Genomic DNA, 12522 nt, shown 5'->3' with positions numbered 1-12522 from the left:
CATCCAAAAATAATTCGTAACATTTTCATATGAACTCGGATAGAGACAGACTTAATAGCAAAATTGTAGCCCTTTACCCAGATAAGTTTTTTATACAAAATTGTTTAGAGTAAAAAAAATTGTTATTTTAAGTTCTCATATTTTGAAATTTAAAATTTTCAAACAACCTCGGATATTGCCATGGTGTTTACCTATACAAGCCCGCGGTGGTTTCTCGAAGGAACCACCGTCCACGTCACCCAAAAAAAACCTACCGTTGGATCTCGGGTTCGATGGACCAGATCTGCTCAATCGGATTCTACTGTTCCTAGCTTCTACCTGCTCCATGCTGCTTTTATTCACCTCCCTATGATTTGGGGTAGCTTCTTCAGAATCCGCCAGCTTTAGGTTTCTGATCGATCTGGATCCATTGAAACAGATATATATCTAGGCTTCTGCTTCCTCTTCTTCCCACGCTTTTCCCCGCACCGGCTCCCTCCCTGACCTCGACGCCTCTCCTTCCCCGTCTTCCGCCGCTCCTCCCGCACCACGCCGCCGCAGTCGCGCCCCCGCCTCCCCTTCCCTGCTCCTCTATTCATCCTTCCTCCCCTTCCCCACTCCTCTATTCACCCTTCCTCTCTTGATCTCGACGCTGTCTCTCTCAAGGCCGCAGGCCGAGGATGCCCACGGAGCTGCGCAAGCTAGGGCGGGCCCCGCGCTGGCGGCAGGTGCGGGCGGGGCGGACCCCGGCGCAGTGTGGGGCGAGCGCCCCCCTGGCGCCCGACGTGGAGGCCGCTGGCGCGGGCTGGGTCCAGGCGCAGAGGCTGCTGGCGGCGCACCGGCACGACCAAACCTCACGCGACGGCTTCAGGCTCGAGAGCTCCAGGTGAAGCCGCTCTCTCTCTTGCTCCTCCTCTCCTTGGCTTGCTAAAAACCCTATCTATTTTTTCTACAAACCCTACCTATCTTTGCTACAGGAAACCCTAGCTCCCGGTTCCGCTCAGGAATGAAGCTACGAAGTGTCGACGCAATGATTTGAGCAACTATCAGGAGGTACGCAGTTCCCTTGGACATATTTTATTTATACAGGTTCTCTATTCATTTTGTTTCAATTCCACATTTAGTTTACTACTTAGCCAGCCAACCTGTATTTATTTATTTTTACCAAATTTATACTAAAATGTTCCAGGCGCTCAGACCTTTTCTGAGACAACATTCAAAGACCACACTATTCATTAAAAAAAGTCCATGGTTAAGGGGTGTGCGGTTAGTATAAAATATTTTTAACCATTATGCATTGATGTTTGTAGATGTATTTAATACAAGATAATAGGACGAAATAATTTTTTTTAAAGATACCATGAAATTCTAGAGGTTTTCTTCTCTTAACAATGGTTACTACCTACTTCTATTGACCAGCTACGTCCAAATACTCTACTACTATGGCTTGGTTGTAGACTGCCTCTTATTTCATAAGGCCCTTTATATAGAGTGTTCCTTTACTTGGTGGCGCTGCCTACAACCCAAAAATATCTTAGGGCAAATAGATTACATGTTGCGCCTTTCTAATTTATGTACGTCAACATATATTTTGTTGCCTTCAGTTTATGATGGAAAAGTATTTTGTCCTATGTGTTTTCATTATTTTCCTTTCTTTTCTAGATAAGGCCTTCATCTTACACTTATATGGTACCAACCATGTCCTATGTGTTTTCATTAAATACTATCTGGCTTGCCTACTCGCTAGGGATACGAGGTAGGCATGCTTCTTCATGTCAATTTACTTCCAATAGTGAATCTCGGTCTTCGACAGTTTGAGCTAACTTTGTTTCTTTTGTTGTCCTTTTGATTTAGAGTTCTTGGTTAGCCTTGAAGAAATATGGAGCAGTGTTTTTGCTACCTGCTTCGGAATAGGAACCACGCAGAAGTTCTGGCATCAGGGCTGCCTCTTCAACAACAATGTGAAGTTTTGTATGCCTTGATATAGACCTACACCAATGAAAGTAGACCAACTCAACTAAGCTTATGGATTTCTCTCTCGTATGTGTTAGCACTCTCACGACCATGATATTTTATTTAGTTGCACATGATATATCATATTGATCCCTAATTCCATTAGTCTTTCTATCCGTAATTTTACCTAGCCTAATAGTTCCTTTTGTTTTTTATGGCCAACAAATGTGACTGGGAAAAGTATAATTGGAGTGCTTCAGTTCACATTTAGCAAACAAGGTAACCTCCAATTCATATTGCTCCTCTATTTCATGTAGTATCTCCGTTGAGTTGTTTGGGTATTAAAAAATAGAAACTCAATAAATATTTTTCCTTATAAATTTCCTGTCATTTTACCATGTCTAAACTTTGACGCTCATGTTTCTCACATCACTCAAACAAGGCAGCAAATTGGCGAGGGGAACTACAGCTATGATTCAAGCAGTCCCATGAATGCAACCCTTCTGAATCTAGGTCTCTGTCTGATGCCCCTAGCTACTTTCCCCTCCATCTCCCTTTCCTGTGTTTCTGTGATTAGAAAAAGAGAGGATTCAAGAGTTCTCATAGAAAAATTTATGAATAAAATGGGTTACTGATTACACGAATTGATGGCTTCCATTCCAAAGCTCAATCAGTTAGCTCTTTTTTTTCTCAAAACAGCGCAGAAAAGCTCTGTATCGTTTCGTTAAGAAGAATCCATTAGCTCTTGAATTGAAACCAATTTATTTAGTCAGATTTGGGGGACACGCAACTGTTTATATGGCCATGCATTTTTCCTCACAAAATTCAGAGTTAAAGTTTCTTGATATGCAATGTTCCGAAAAGAATATTTATTCCTGTCATTTGGCTTTAGCTTCCCATGGGCAAGTAATACTTATGGTAATGACCCCTCAACTACTACAAAGATATTGAATTAGGGATATCCTATGAGCCACATTTGTTCCGCACATCAATATTGTATTTTATTGACCGCCTAATTTTATATATGTGCTTTCATCAATCAAGTTATTAGTAGTGCCATGCGAAATTTTATCGTATCTGATTTACTGGTACCAACCAAGAGCCAATTCGGCATTAGATTTTCTGTACTTCAAATTCGACATTTTGTTTCCCTAAATGTCATAATGAAAGGTCAGATGTATGTCATGGTTAGCTTAGTTATGGAGAGAGTATTGGCTCAGCTATGTCAATTATCCTTATATGAGCTTCTATGAATTTTTTTACTAACTTGCCCAACCATTTAAAGGACTGATCATCTACACACCTATTCGATTTGTAGTGGGAGCCAACAGACCAGGGCAATGTGCATGGATGTGGCTTCCATCTATTCTGATTGGTAATTGAATTATCAGGTACGGTTGAATTACTTCTGCATATCTGTCTTTACAGTGATTTACTATAGCTTTCAGTTTGATCCAACAAAATTGGCCAAACCTACTGTATTGGTGGTGTCTGAATATTGGTTCAGCCTGTTGGTGTGTCGAACCTGCTTTCGTGCGAAGCTGCTGCTCCTGCTTCTCCTGACCTTAGCTGGCTTTTACTTAGCTTCTCTTTACCTGCTCCGGCTTCCCATCTAAATCCACTCAATCAAATATATACTCCAGCTTCAGCTTCTCCTTCTCAACCCATCTGGAAAGATCTCGTCTCTTCCCACCGTTCTTCTCTCTCTCCCCATCGCCCTCTCTCTCCCCAGCGCTCTCTCCCTCGCCCTCTCGATCCGGACGCGGCGACCATCGGTGCGGACGCGGTGGCTGCGGTCCATTTATGTTTCAAAGTGCGCCCTTTCGCAGCAAAGGGTGCTTACTCCCATTGTGGAGATATGTTGGTGTCTCCAGGTTGGCTCTGTTGTCGACTATGCTTTATTGGTAATTCAGACAAATGGTTCATACGCTTTTTGTTGTATGTTCAAGCTACCTAAATTTTTGTTACATGCTTTAACAATGTGGTTGCATAATCACTAGATACTAGGTTTAAATAAGTATGCATGCTTACATATTTGAAGTGGAATCGTTGTGCATTCCATACTATCTTAAGGGATTAAATGTTCGGGCCACTTTCCTAGGATTAGATCAATTAAATAACTATGATTTCTATGTTTAGCCTGAGGTGGATGCACTTAATTTGTTGCAGTAGAAATTTCGCATGGCACATATCTATACAGTCTACGAGTTGCCTTTCGTGGTGCATTAACAGAGTTAGCCTAGTCAAATTCGCTCTCATTTGTTACGGCGTGGAGTAGCTGTAGCATATTTTTGTTCCTTCTCTACAAATAATGCCATAATGGTGCTTCATTTAAATGGTGAGTTTTCACAGTTCAGTTGTATTCAGTGCAATCATAGCGCAGATGTAAATGGTGACCTTTCACAGTTAAGTTCTATTGAGTACCATATTTCCTATTTATGCTTTGGGGTTATTATTTCGTTTCCCTCAAATTAATTGGCTTTGGACAATGGATGATGTATATGTGCCATGAACAAAAGACTGGATCATCATTTTACTAATTATCGTTTTCTTCAAATTCAGTTCAATGATATTTATTTGACTGGTTTTGGTACCTCAGACTTGTGACTCCCACAAGGAAGACATGATTTTGGGACTGCTAAAGTGGTGGTGAGCAATTCTTATTGTACTTCTTCCACCTATGTCGTATCAGTCCACTGTGTTTTCATGTTTAGCAAAACCCCTATGGTTAGTAGTTTGCTGCTATATGTGTGTTTTTCCCTGTATGCAGAATACCCTTTATATCTATGTTTATTCCTTAGCAGCATTGAGTTTTTCTTGTTTACAAGAGTGCATGACAAAACAAATCTTTTCATTTGGTGTGCTTTGCATGAATAATATGTTCAAATTGTTAAATTGATTTCCTAATGTCGTCCCCATATTAGCTAAAATTCTTTGTTATTGTTTCTTCGTCCCCTCTTCTGTTTCTGTGTACCAAAGAAAATATATACTTGCCAGCATGTAGCTAATTATTTTTGCACCAGCTTTGGTTTCAAAGAATTGCTACAAACTATATCTCACTTCTTCTATGATACGGCCATGTACTCATCCCAAGGCAAGTTTCTTAGTCTATTTATGTACTTCATTCTTAGCCTGTTTATTTAGTATTTTAATACATACATTCTCTATTTATAACTACTTGACAATGGCCGCCTTGGCTATAGAGAAATCATCTGCTTACGTTTTATGTGTATAGAATGTTGTGTTGATGCCAAAGAGGTTTCGTGTGTCATCAAAGCACCTGCCTCTTCTTTTTTCTTTTTGCGCCAAACTATTTTTCTACGATCTTTTCAGTTTGCTAAGAAAAGAAAAAAGAGGGCAATGTGCGTCGTGCAAACAAATGGAAACTAGGAAATGTAATGCTTTCCTAATTCCTTTCTACGGCATACTCTGGCTCAAGCCCCTTTGAGCAGAATGAAGCCTCAAGCATTTGTATAGATTCTTTTCCGCGTACTTTCCTTTTGGCGATTTTAGTTTATCTAGCATCCAGTTCATTAGAGCGTGATTGGTTTGTTGCATCCGGTCAGTCCAGGCTCTACGGATGCAAAAATCGTTTGATTGGTTGGCCGGACTAGGGGTCAGATCTGGCCAAGAGGGTGCAAAAGCGACTGCTAGGCCTGGCTCGCTGGATATGAAAACAATCCATGTTTCGCATGAGGGGCTCCGATCGTGCGACGCGCGCCCTATGCTAGCTGAAAAATGCCTTCAGCGAATTAGCGTGTGTTGATCTAGGCAACCAAACAGCGTTTGTAGTTGGGCCAGGATAGATTAAAGGGATAAGTACACTTTTCAACCCTCAACTCGCGCCGAAGTTCGATTTTCAACCTTCAACTATGAAACCGGTTAAGAAACATCCTCCAACTATCAAAATCGGATAAATTTGGTCCTCGGCTGGTTTCAAAAGCGGTTTTCTATTTTCGGGAGGCGCCGAAATTTTATATTATTTTTTGAGCATCTTAACGTCCTCAAATGAAAAAACTCAAAACTACAAGGTTGTAGATCTCGTTAAGAGCTACGACTTTGGTATAAAAAGTATTTTTATTTAACTCCATATAAATAATATATTAGTGCTCTAATGCGGCAAGCACTAGTAGACGATTAGTATGGTGCTGAAATTTTATATTATTTTTTCGAGCATCTTACTGTCCTCAAAAGAAAAAAAAAATAAAACTATAAAGTTATAGATCTCATCAAGGTCTACAATTTATATATAAAAATTATCTTCATCCGACATCGTATTGAAGGGTTATGATTGTTCATATCTTTACTATTTCAATCACCTTGTTTTTGTTGATGAAATGCTGGGAAAATAGTTTTGTCTGAACAATGCTGCCATTGAGTTAAATTTCACTTGACATTTTGAGTTATGAGGCTTTTTATTACCTTCACCCTTTCAGTCATGGAGCTTCTCATGAAAGACGGGGAATGAAAATCGAACGTATCTAGTAGAAGGACAGTACTTTGCTGACGATTTTGCCTAAGAAAAGATATTAGAGAACCTCAAGTGCCTTTTCAAGGTTTGAGGGAGCCATCCTGCAATAGGGTGAAAACTCTATCTCCAATAACTCTCCTTGCACGTGGGACTCATTTGTCAGCGGAGAGGATATATTTTGATACTTTTCTTTGTTTTCTCTTTTTACTCGGCGTGTTCCCTCGTCTCCTGACTTTGTCAATGCCAGGTCTCAGATTATGTTGCCACCCCCCCTCCCTGCAAGCGCATCTCCCCCCCCCCCCCCCTCTCCATCTGCGTGCCTCCCACGGCCCTATCCTGTCCGCCGTGCTTTGTCTCCTCTCTCCTCTCATTGGCGTGGCTCCCCTAGCACCCCATCGGCAGGCCTCCCTTCGCTAGCGCATGCCTCCTAGAGTCCTAGTCCTCTCCCCCTCAATCGACGCCCCTTCTCTTGTCCGCAAGCTTGGCACCGACAATCTCTTCAATCCCTGTGGAGAATGATTTAATTCAAACTAGCTCTTGGCGTTTAATGCCTACTAGTCGATTGGCGCGCGATTCCGCGCGCTCGCGCGGTAGAACGTTCAGAGGTTATACAGGTCTATTGAAATATATTACAGGGATAAGTATTTTATTGTGGAAAAGCTATACATGGTAGCTGATCTCTAAGCCGGTGTACACAAATAGTTGTCTTCGGTGGTAGTAGCGCTGCTGATGTGTGGTGGTGCTGGTGAAGGTCTGGTGATAGGCGATGCATGATGGTGCTGATGTAAATAGGAAGTTCTCTTAGCAAGCTGTGATCAGTGGGTACGTTAAATTATTGATGAATGGCTGCCAATACTGAAATGCAAAAAATAGGACTCCTATTATTTGTTTGCAAACTAAATTGAAGAATAATGTGTGTACGGTAAACCTGGATTGTAATAAAATATCATATCATGGTGAAATCATGTTAACAGTGGGTAAAGCTGGGCATAGTTAAATGCACCTATTATCCTAAACTCAGTTGATATATATTCCTCTTAAATCTAAAAAATAGAACACAAGGAAAAGCGTTGAATCTAAAAAAATATAGGAATCGAATCCTAACACGGATCATGATACATTTCTCAATCTCTTATTGGATGAGGCAGTCAAAGAGTTGTGACATGGTATGTTTGTGGAAGAACCATTGAAAAACTCAAATTGGCAGAGCACTTGTCCATGAAAAGGATCATGGCGCTATATGTAAGATTAATAAAAAGAAATGAGCATGTACTATGAGAACCTAACATCAAAGAAACAGGATACCTTAGAATGAGCTACAAATATCATCAACCCGAGATCCTGATAAGGGAAAGAACCTGCATATCAGCAGCCATGGATAGGATCAGGCCACTATATTTAGTCCAGGGAACACAGTTGTTAATGCACCATTTAATGGTACAAAATTGATGGAAATGCATACCGCTTTTTATCTGTACAGGTACCTTTAGTTACCTAATAGAAAGCAGAGGTAGAACCATAATGCAATTATTCCATAGAAGCACACACACGTTTCATTTCAGGATTTTTCAATTTGATACCGACAAAACCTCCAGCACCACCTTGCTCTAAAAAAACTACACCCTGAATTCTCTTTAGCCCCAACGTATTAAAGGCATATAATAATCAATGGAGGATATGACAGCTGTAGCATTAGGAGGGAAGACATTCAGAGATCTAGAAAAAAGATTCATAGATACCTGAGGTCTCCATCAGCTTCCTCACTGCCTCTTGTTTCTCTGAAAAAATAGAGTGTACCACCATGTTAACAAATTACTGGAAGCAAGATACAAGGCTAGCTTATGTAAACTTAAAATGTAATCTTCTCAGAAGAGGCATTATAAAAAAATAGCAGATCAACCAGATGAAGCAATACTCTGTACAATAAATCGACATTAGCAGTTAAGCAGTGTCATGAAGAGGGAGCTTCAAATTTAAGTGTGAGTAAGCACAAGAAACACAATATTTTAATGAATGTACAAAGCATCATTGATTTTGTTCTTTTGATCCCAAGCTTGCAATGGATAAATTGCTTGTTAATGTGGTAGGCAAATGTAGAACTACCGATGGAAATTCAAGACTTATACTATCATAGTATGAACCTCTAATATGTGTATAGCAGAACTTTGAAACAAGCAGGAGATAGAAGACAATACATTTATTTTTATGTATGAAAATAGAGAACAGTGGATTCTAGATGGATGCAAAGAAGTACCTGATCAGCACTCAGCTTTCAGTTTTAAACAGGTAAAAGTAGATAAGCATTTTACAATGGATGCAACGATTCAAGGTAAAACGGATAGGATCAACCATGACTGATAACTTCCTTTGTCTAGAGTCATGGGAATTAGGAGCTGAAAAAAGCAAATGCAAATATAAGATACCTGTATTCGGAATTCCAGAATAGTATAAATTTGTTACACAAGCTATGGAGTGCATAGATAATATTGGCCTAGCTACAACTGATGTTTTCCTGGTAGATTGCAGCCACCGAAATCCTACTACTCCCGATGACTAAAACACTGAAAGGAGATGCAGCTACCAGGTTCAGCGGATTGAACTTGTTGTCCAAACTCAGTCAGCAGCTATCTGGCGGTCGGAGGAACAGCACACGCTGCATTGCAGCTAGACTAAGAAACCAAAACAGCCTGGCAACTTTTGCTTCTCAATAAGTTTCGGAACAGTACATAAGCCTGCTGACTAAACAACTCTCAAATTCACCAAAAAAAACAAACCAATAAAAGGTGGGAAAATTAGATAAGGACAATGAGTAGGTAACTGTTGCTGGGAAGGAGTCACGGCTCTGAAAATTAGAAGAGTGCTGCTTTTGCTATTGCTGTGTATGTGAAAACCATTGTTTCAAAAGCACAATAGTATGCAGTGTACAAACGGAGGCTGTCCAAAATTCACCAGGAATGGGTTCAAACCCAATTTGACTCTAATAAAACTTGAACACACCAAATCAGTCAAACATTAAGAACGGAACTCACCGAAAATAGGCTCAATTCTAGAAAAAGAAAAACACAAGAAGGAAAGATCTCCCGAGATCATTGCTGTAAAAGTTAAACATAATTTATGATGTAATCATCAGATATTGTAGATCACCACCTGATCATGTTGTAGGAGTATCTGGCCATATACATAGAAAATTACAGATTGGACAAAAGTACAAGAAAGTCATCAACTTATATGTTTCCTCAAAAGAACTGATTGGTACGCACCTACGCACAAGCTCTCCAACAGATCCATGCATATCATATATCATTATAAGGCCTGTACATGGTACTAATTTTTGCTTCCAACATTTCCAAAGGAAGTGTAGCCTAAATGTTGAGTAAAAACCATTGCACCAGAACCATGCAACTCGGTTTGGATGGTGTTAAGTGAGCCGAAAGCACAACTCATATGTTAAACGAACTGTAGCTTGAATGTTATAAGGTGTACTAAACTGGGTATCTTTGATGATGAAACACATGGTTTACCACTGTGCATATAGAGTAGGGAGAGGTGAATTTTACAATCCTACGACATAAAGGATACGAATCTGACAAAGAGAACCACACTGTAATTTTAATTCTAGTGTACTTTGAGGTCGCTCTATTCCTCTTTGTTGTACCAAGCACTCGATGAGGTGATATGAAAATGTCAAAGAAAACTAAGGTACCTACTATCAGAAAACAAAACATTCTTAAGATTTAATTGGGATAAGTATTTTATAGTGAAAAAGCTATACACGGTAGCTGATCTCTAAGCCGGTGTACACAAAATGTCGTCCAGCTATCTTTTGGTGCTATATTTATAGTTCTTTGGCTATTGTTTTAGACAAATAACGAGGGCAGTTGCAAGCAATAAAACAAACGTTTAGGCTCAATGGTGAGTTGGCGACGTACCTACTCCTTTGGACTCTTGGTTCTGGGCCTGTCATCCAAATCTATGCATGTGTCAAGCTAATAAGCTCCTAGGTGTTTCATTCATACAGCACAAATATATTATGTAGGAAGAGAGAAAAAAAAGTGAAGGCAAAATACAAGCCTGGCGCTAATGCTCTGAAACGAGAATCTGTTGAAAAGACAAGGCTGTTGGAACTATTTGTGTCCGCAAACCTGAACCCTGTAAAAAAATAACAAAAGGAACATGGTCAAACAATCGCTAAACCATCAACAGACCATATCTGTAATAATCACATATGAGCAAATAGCAATGCAGAAAAATAAACTGTATGAACCACCAAATCTATAATTTTAGAATTATATCCATGCATATAGCAATGCAGAAAAATAAACTGTATGAACCACCAAATCTATGATTTTAGAATTATATCCATGCATATGAATCTGTGTCTAGGTAAAGGGCATATATATGGAGCATGATGGCGTGGATAAGAAACAATAATATTTGACCTGATGCCTGTGACATATCACCTAGCACCTGCACCTGCACCTATTGGTTTGGGAGAAGGGCAGGGACCATGATATAGCATTTTGCAATGCCTTGGTGCAGTTCACAATGAAGCAACACTGATGAGCCAACAGATCAATCTAATATGTAATTAAAAATGTACAATGAATTATTTTGACGAATCAAGTATAAAGAAACATAGGAACCAATCTGAACTATTCATGACTACGAGAACAGTACCCAAATGCGGCAAAAAATCAATTTGAAGGAGCACATCGAAAAACCCAAACTCTGATAGAATATACAAGATCAATCAGGAAGAACACAAACGTAAAAAGGAAAAAGAAAGAGCATGCAGCTCCTCCAGGCACGGCACATAGCTCAGGAACGGGATAGGAAAACAATAAGAAAAGGAGTCAGAGATGCAGGGCAGCTCGTTCAACCATTGAACCGCTGTTCCGATTCTGGCCGGAGTGAGAAACGCAGAGCAGGACAGCGCGCGCGCGGCCCCTCACGACTTCCACCACAAGCACCTAGGGCCACCTGTAGCACATCACCATCAACAAAACAAGAATTCGAATGAGCGAACTAATCGCTAATTGGAAGAAGAAATCATCCAGATCTAGAACAAGGAAATGAATGAGGAGTAAACCGGAAGGGAAAATGGGAGACCTAACCTGAGAAGAACTGAACCTGGCGACGAACCAAGAAGAAAGGGTGAGGGGAAGGACGGCGGAATTACTATTAGGGTTGTGGCCGCAACTGAGCCGGCCGTCCTTCTGGGACCCGACGACTCCGGCAAAGGGCGTAGCACGTCAGCCAAAAAGGGGAACGAAGGGGAACGGCGGAAGCGGCAACACAATCTCGGCTAGCGTCGCGGACCGCACGACACCGACGAGGAGAACGCGGTCGCGGAGCTGACGAGGGGAGTGGCGTCGTGGACGGCACAACGCCGGCGAGGAGAACACGGCCGCCTTGCTCGCGTCGGGTCTCGGGAGGGAGAGGAGCGTGGAGGAGGAGGAGGCTGGGCACCGCGGCGCCGAGGGCCGGCGACCGACGTGGTCGGGCCGCTCGAGGCGTGGCACCGACGGCGTCGGGAGAGAGGGATCGAAGAGTAGGAAGACGTGCGGAAGAGAAGGTTGGTGAGGCCGGATCGGGCAGAAGCCGAGGTGCCGATGTAAATATCTGGGCAGTAAAATGTGGAGCGGAAGCTAGATTCAAAAAATTTCTACAGAGGAGGAGCAGATGTCTACAGAGGAGGAGCAGAAAGTAAACAAGATTCATGCAATAAGCTGATTTCGCTGGAAGCTGATTCAGCAAATCGTGGCCACACAGATCGAGATCCAACGGAAGGGCACATTTTGGGTGACGTGGCCACTGGTTCGTTCGGAGGAGCTGGCCATCTTTTTGGCTTTTAAATACGTGCGAGGAGAAAAATTGAGAGTTGGGAGTCAACAAAACGCTGGCTAGCACACCCTTTCGATGACAAGTACACTGTACTGATCGAGCAGCTTCGTGCTTAGTACTCAGTAGCGTGCTGTCGTCATAGTCTTGCACCTTGAAACTTTTGAAGCAACGCGCGAATTTAGCTAGCATGTATGTCCTCCGATCCTCAAGGAAACGTAACCCGTTCCCCTAGAGTGGTTGATCAATGCACATTTGCAGTTCAAGTTGACTACTAC

General features: G+C 41.4%; 2 long non-coding RNA genes across 4 annotated transcripts; both read right to left on the bottom strand.

Moving 5' to 3' along the window:
- Positions 1 to 6961: 6961 nt before the first annotated feature.
- LOC136476122 (uncharacterized) lies at positions 6962 to 8787 on the bottom strand. Of its 3 annotated transcripts, none has more exons than XR_010763434.1 (3): positions 7866 to 8787; positions 7709 to 7761; positions 6962 to 7258 (listed from the first exon to the last, which is right to left on the bottom strand). It is a non-coding gene; the product is annotated as an uncharacterized lncRNA (long non-coding RNA). The 3 variants fall into 3 exon arrangements; XR_010763433.1 differs by having other exon boundaries at positions 7888 to 8787; XR_010763432.1 differs by having other exon boundaries at positions 7898 to 8787.
- A 2199-nt stretch (positions 8788 to 10986) lies between these two features.
- LOC136476121 (uncharacterized) lies at positions 10987 to 12008 on the bottom strand. The gene is made up of 2 exons (XR_010763431.1): positions 11518 to 12008; positions 10987 to 11383 (listed from the first exon to the last, which is right to left on the bottom strand). It is a non-coding gene; the product is annotated as an uncharacterized lncRNA (long non-coding RNA).
- Between the last annotated feature and the right edge of the window lie 514 nt (positions 12009 to 12522).

Source organism: Miscanthus floridulus, chromosome 8 (genome assembly GCF_019320115.1).
Source record: "Miscanthus floridulus cultivar M001 chromosome 8, ASM1932011v1, whole genome shotgun sequence".
In the NCBI taxonomy this organism is placed as follows: domain Eukaryota; kingdom Viridiplantae; phylum Streptophyta; class Magnoliopsida; order Poales; family Poaceae; genus Miscanthus; species Miscanthus floridulus.
This window is presented reverse-complemented; position numbering and strand designations above follow the sequence as displayed.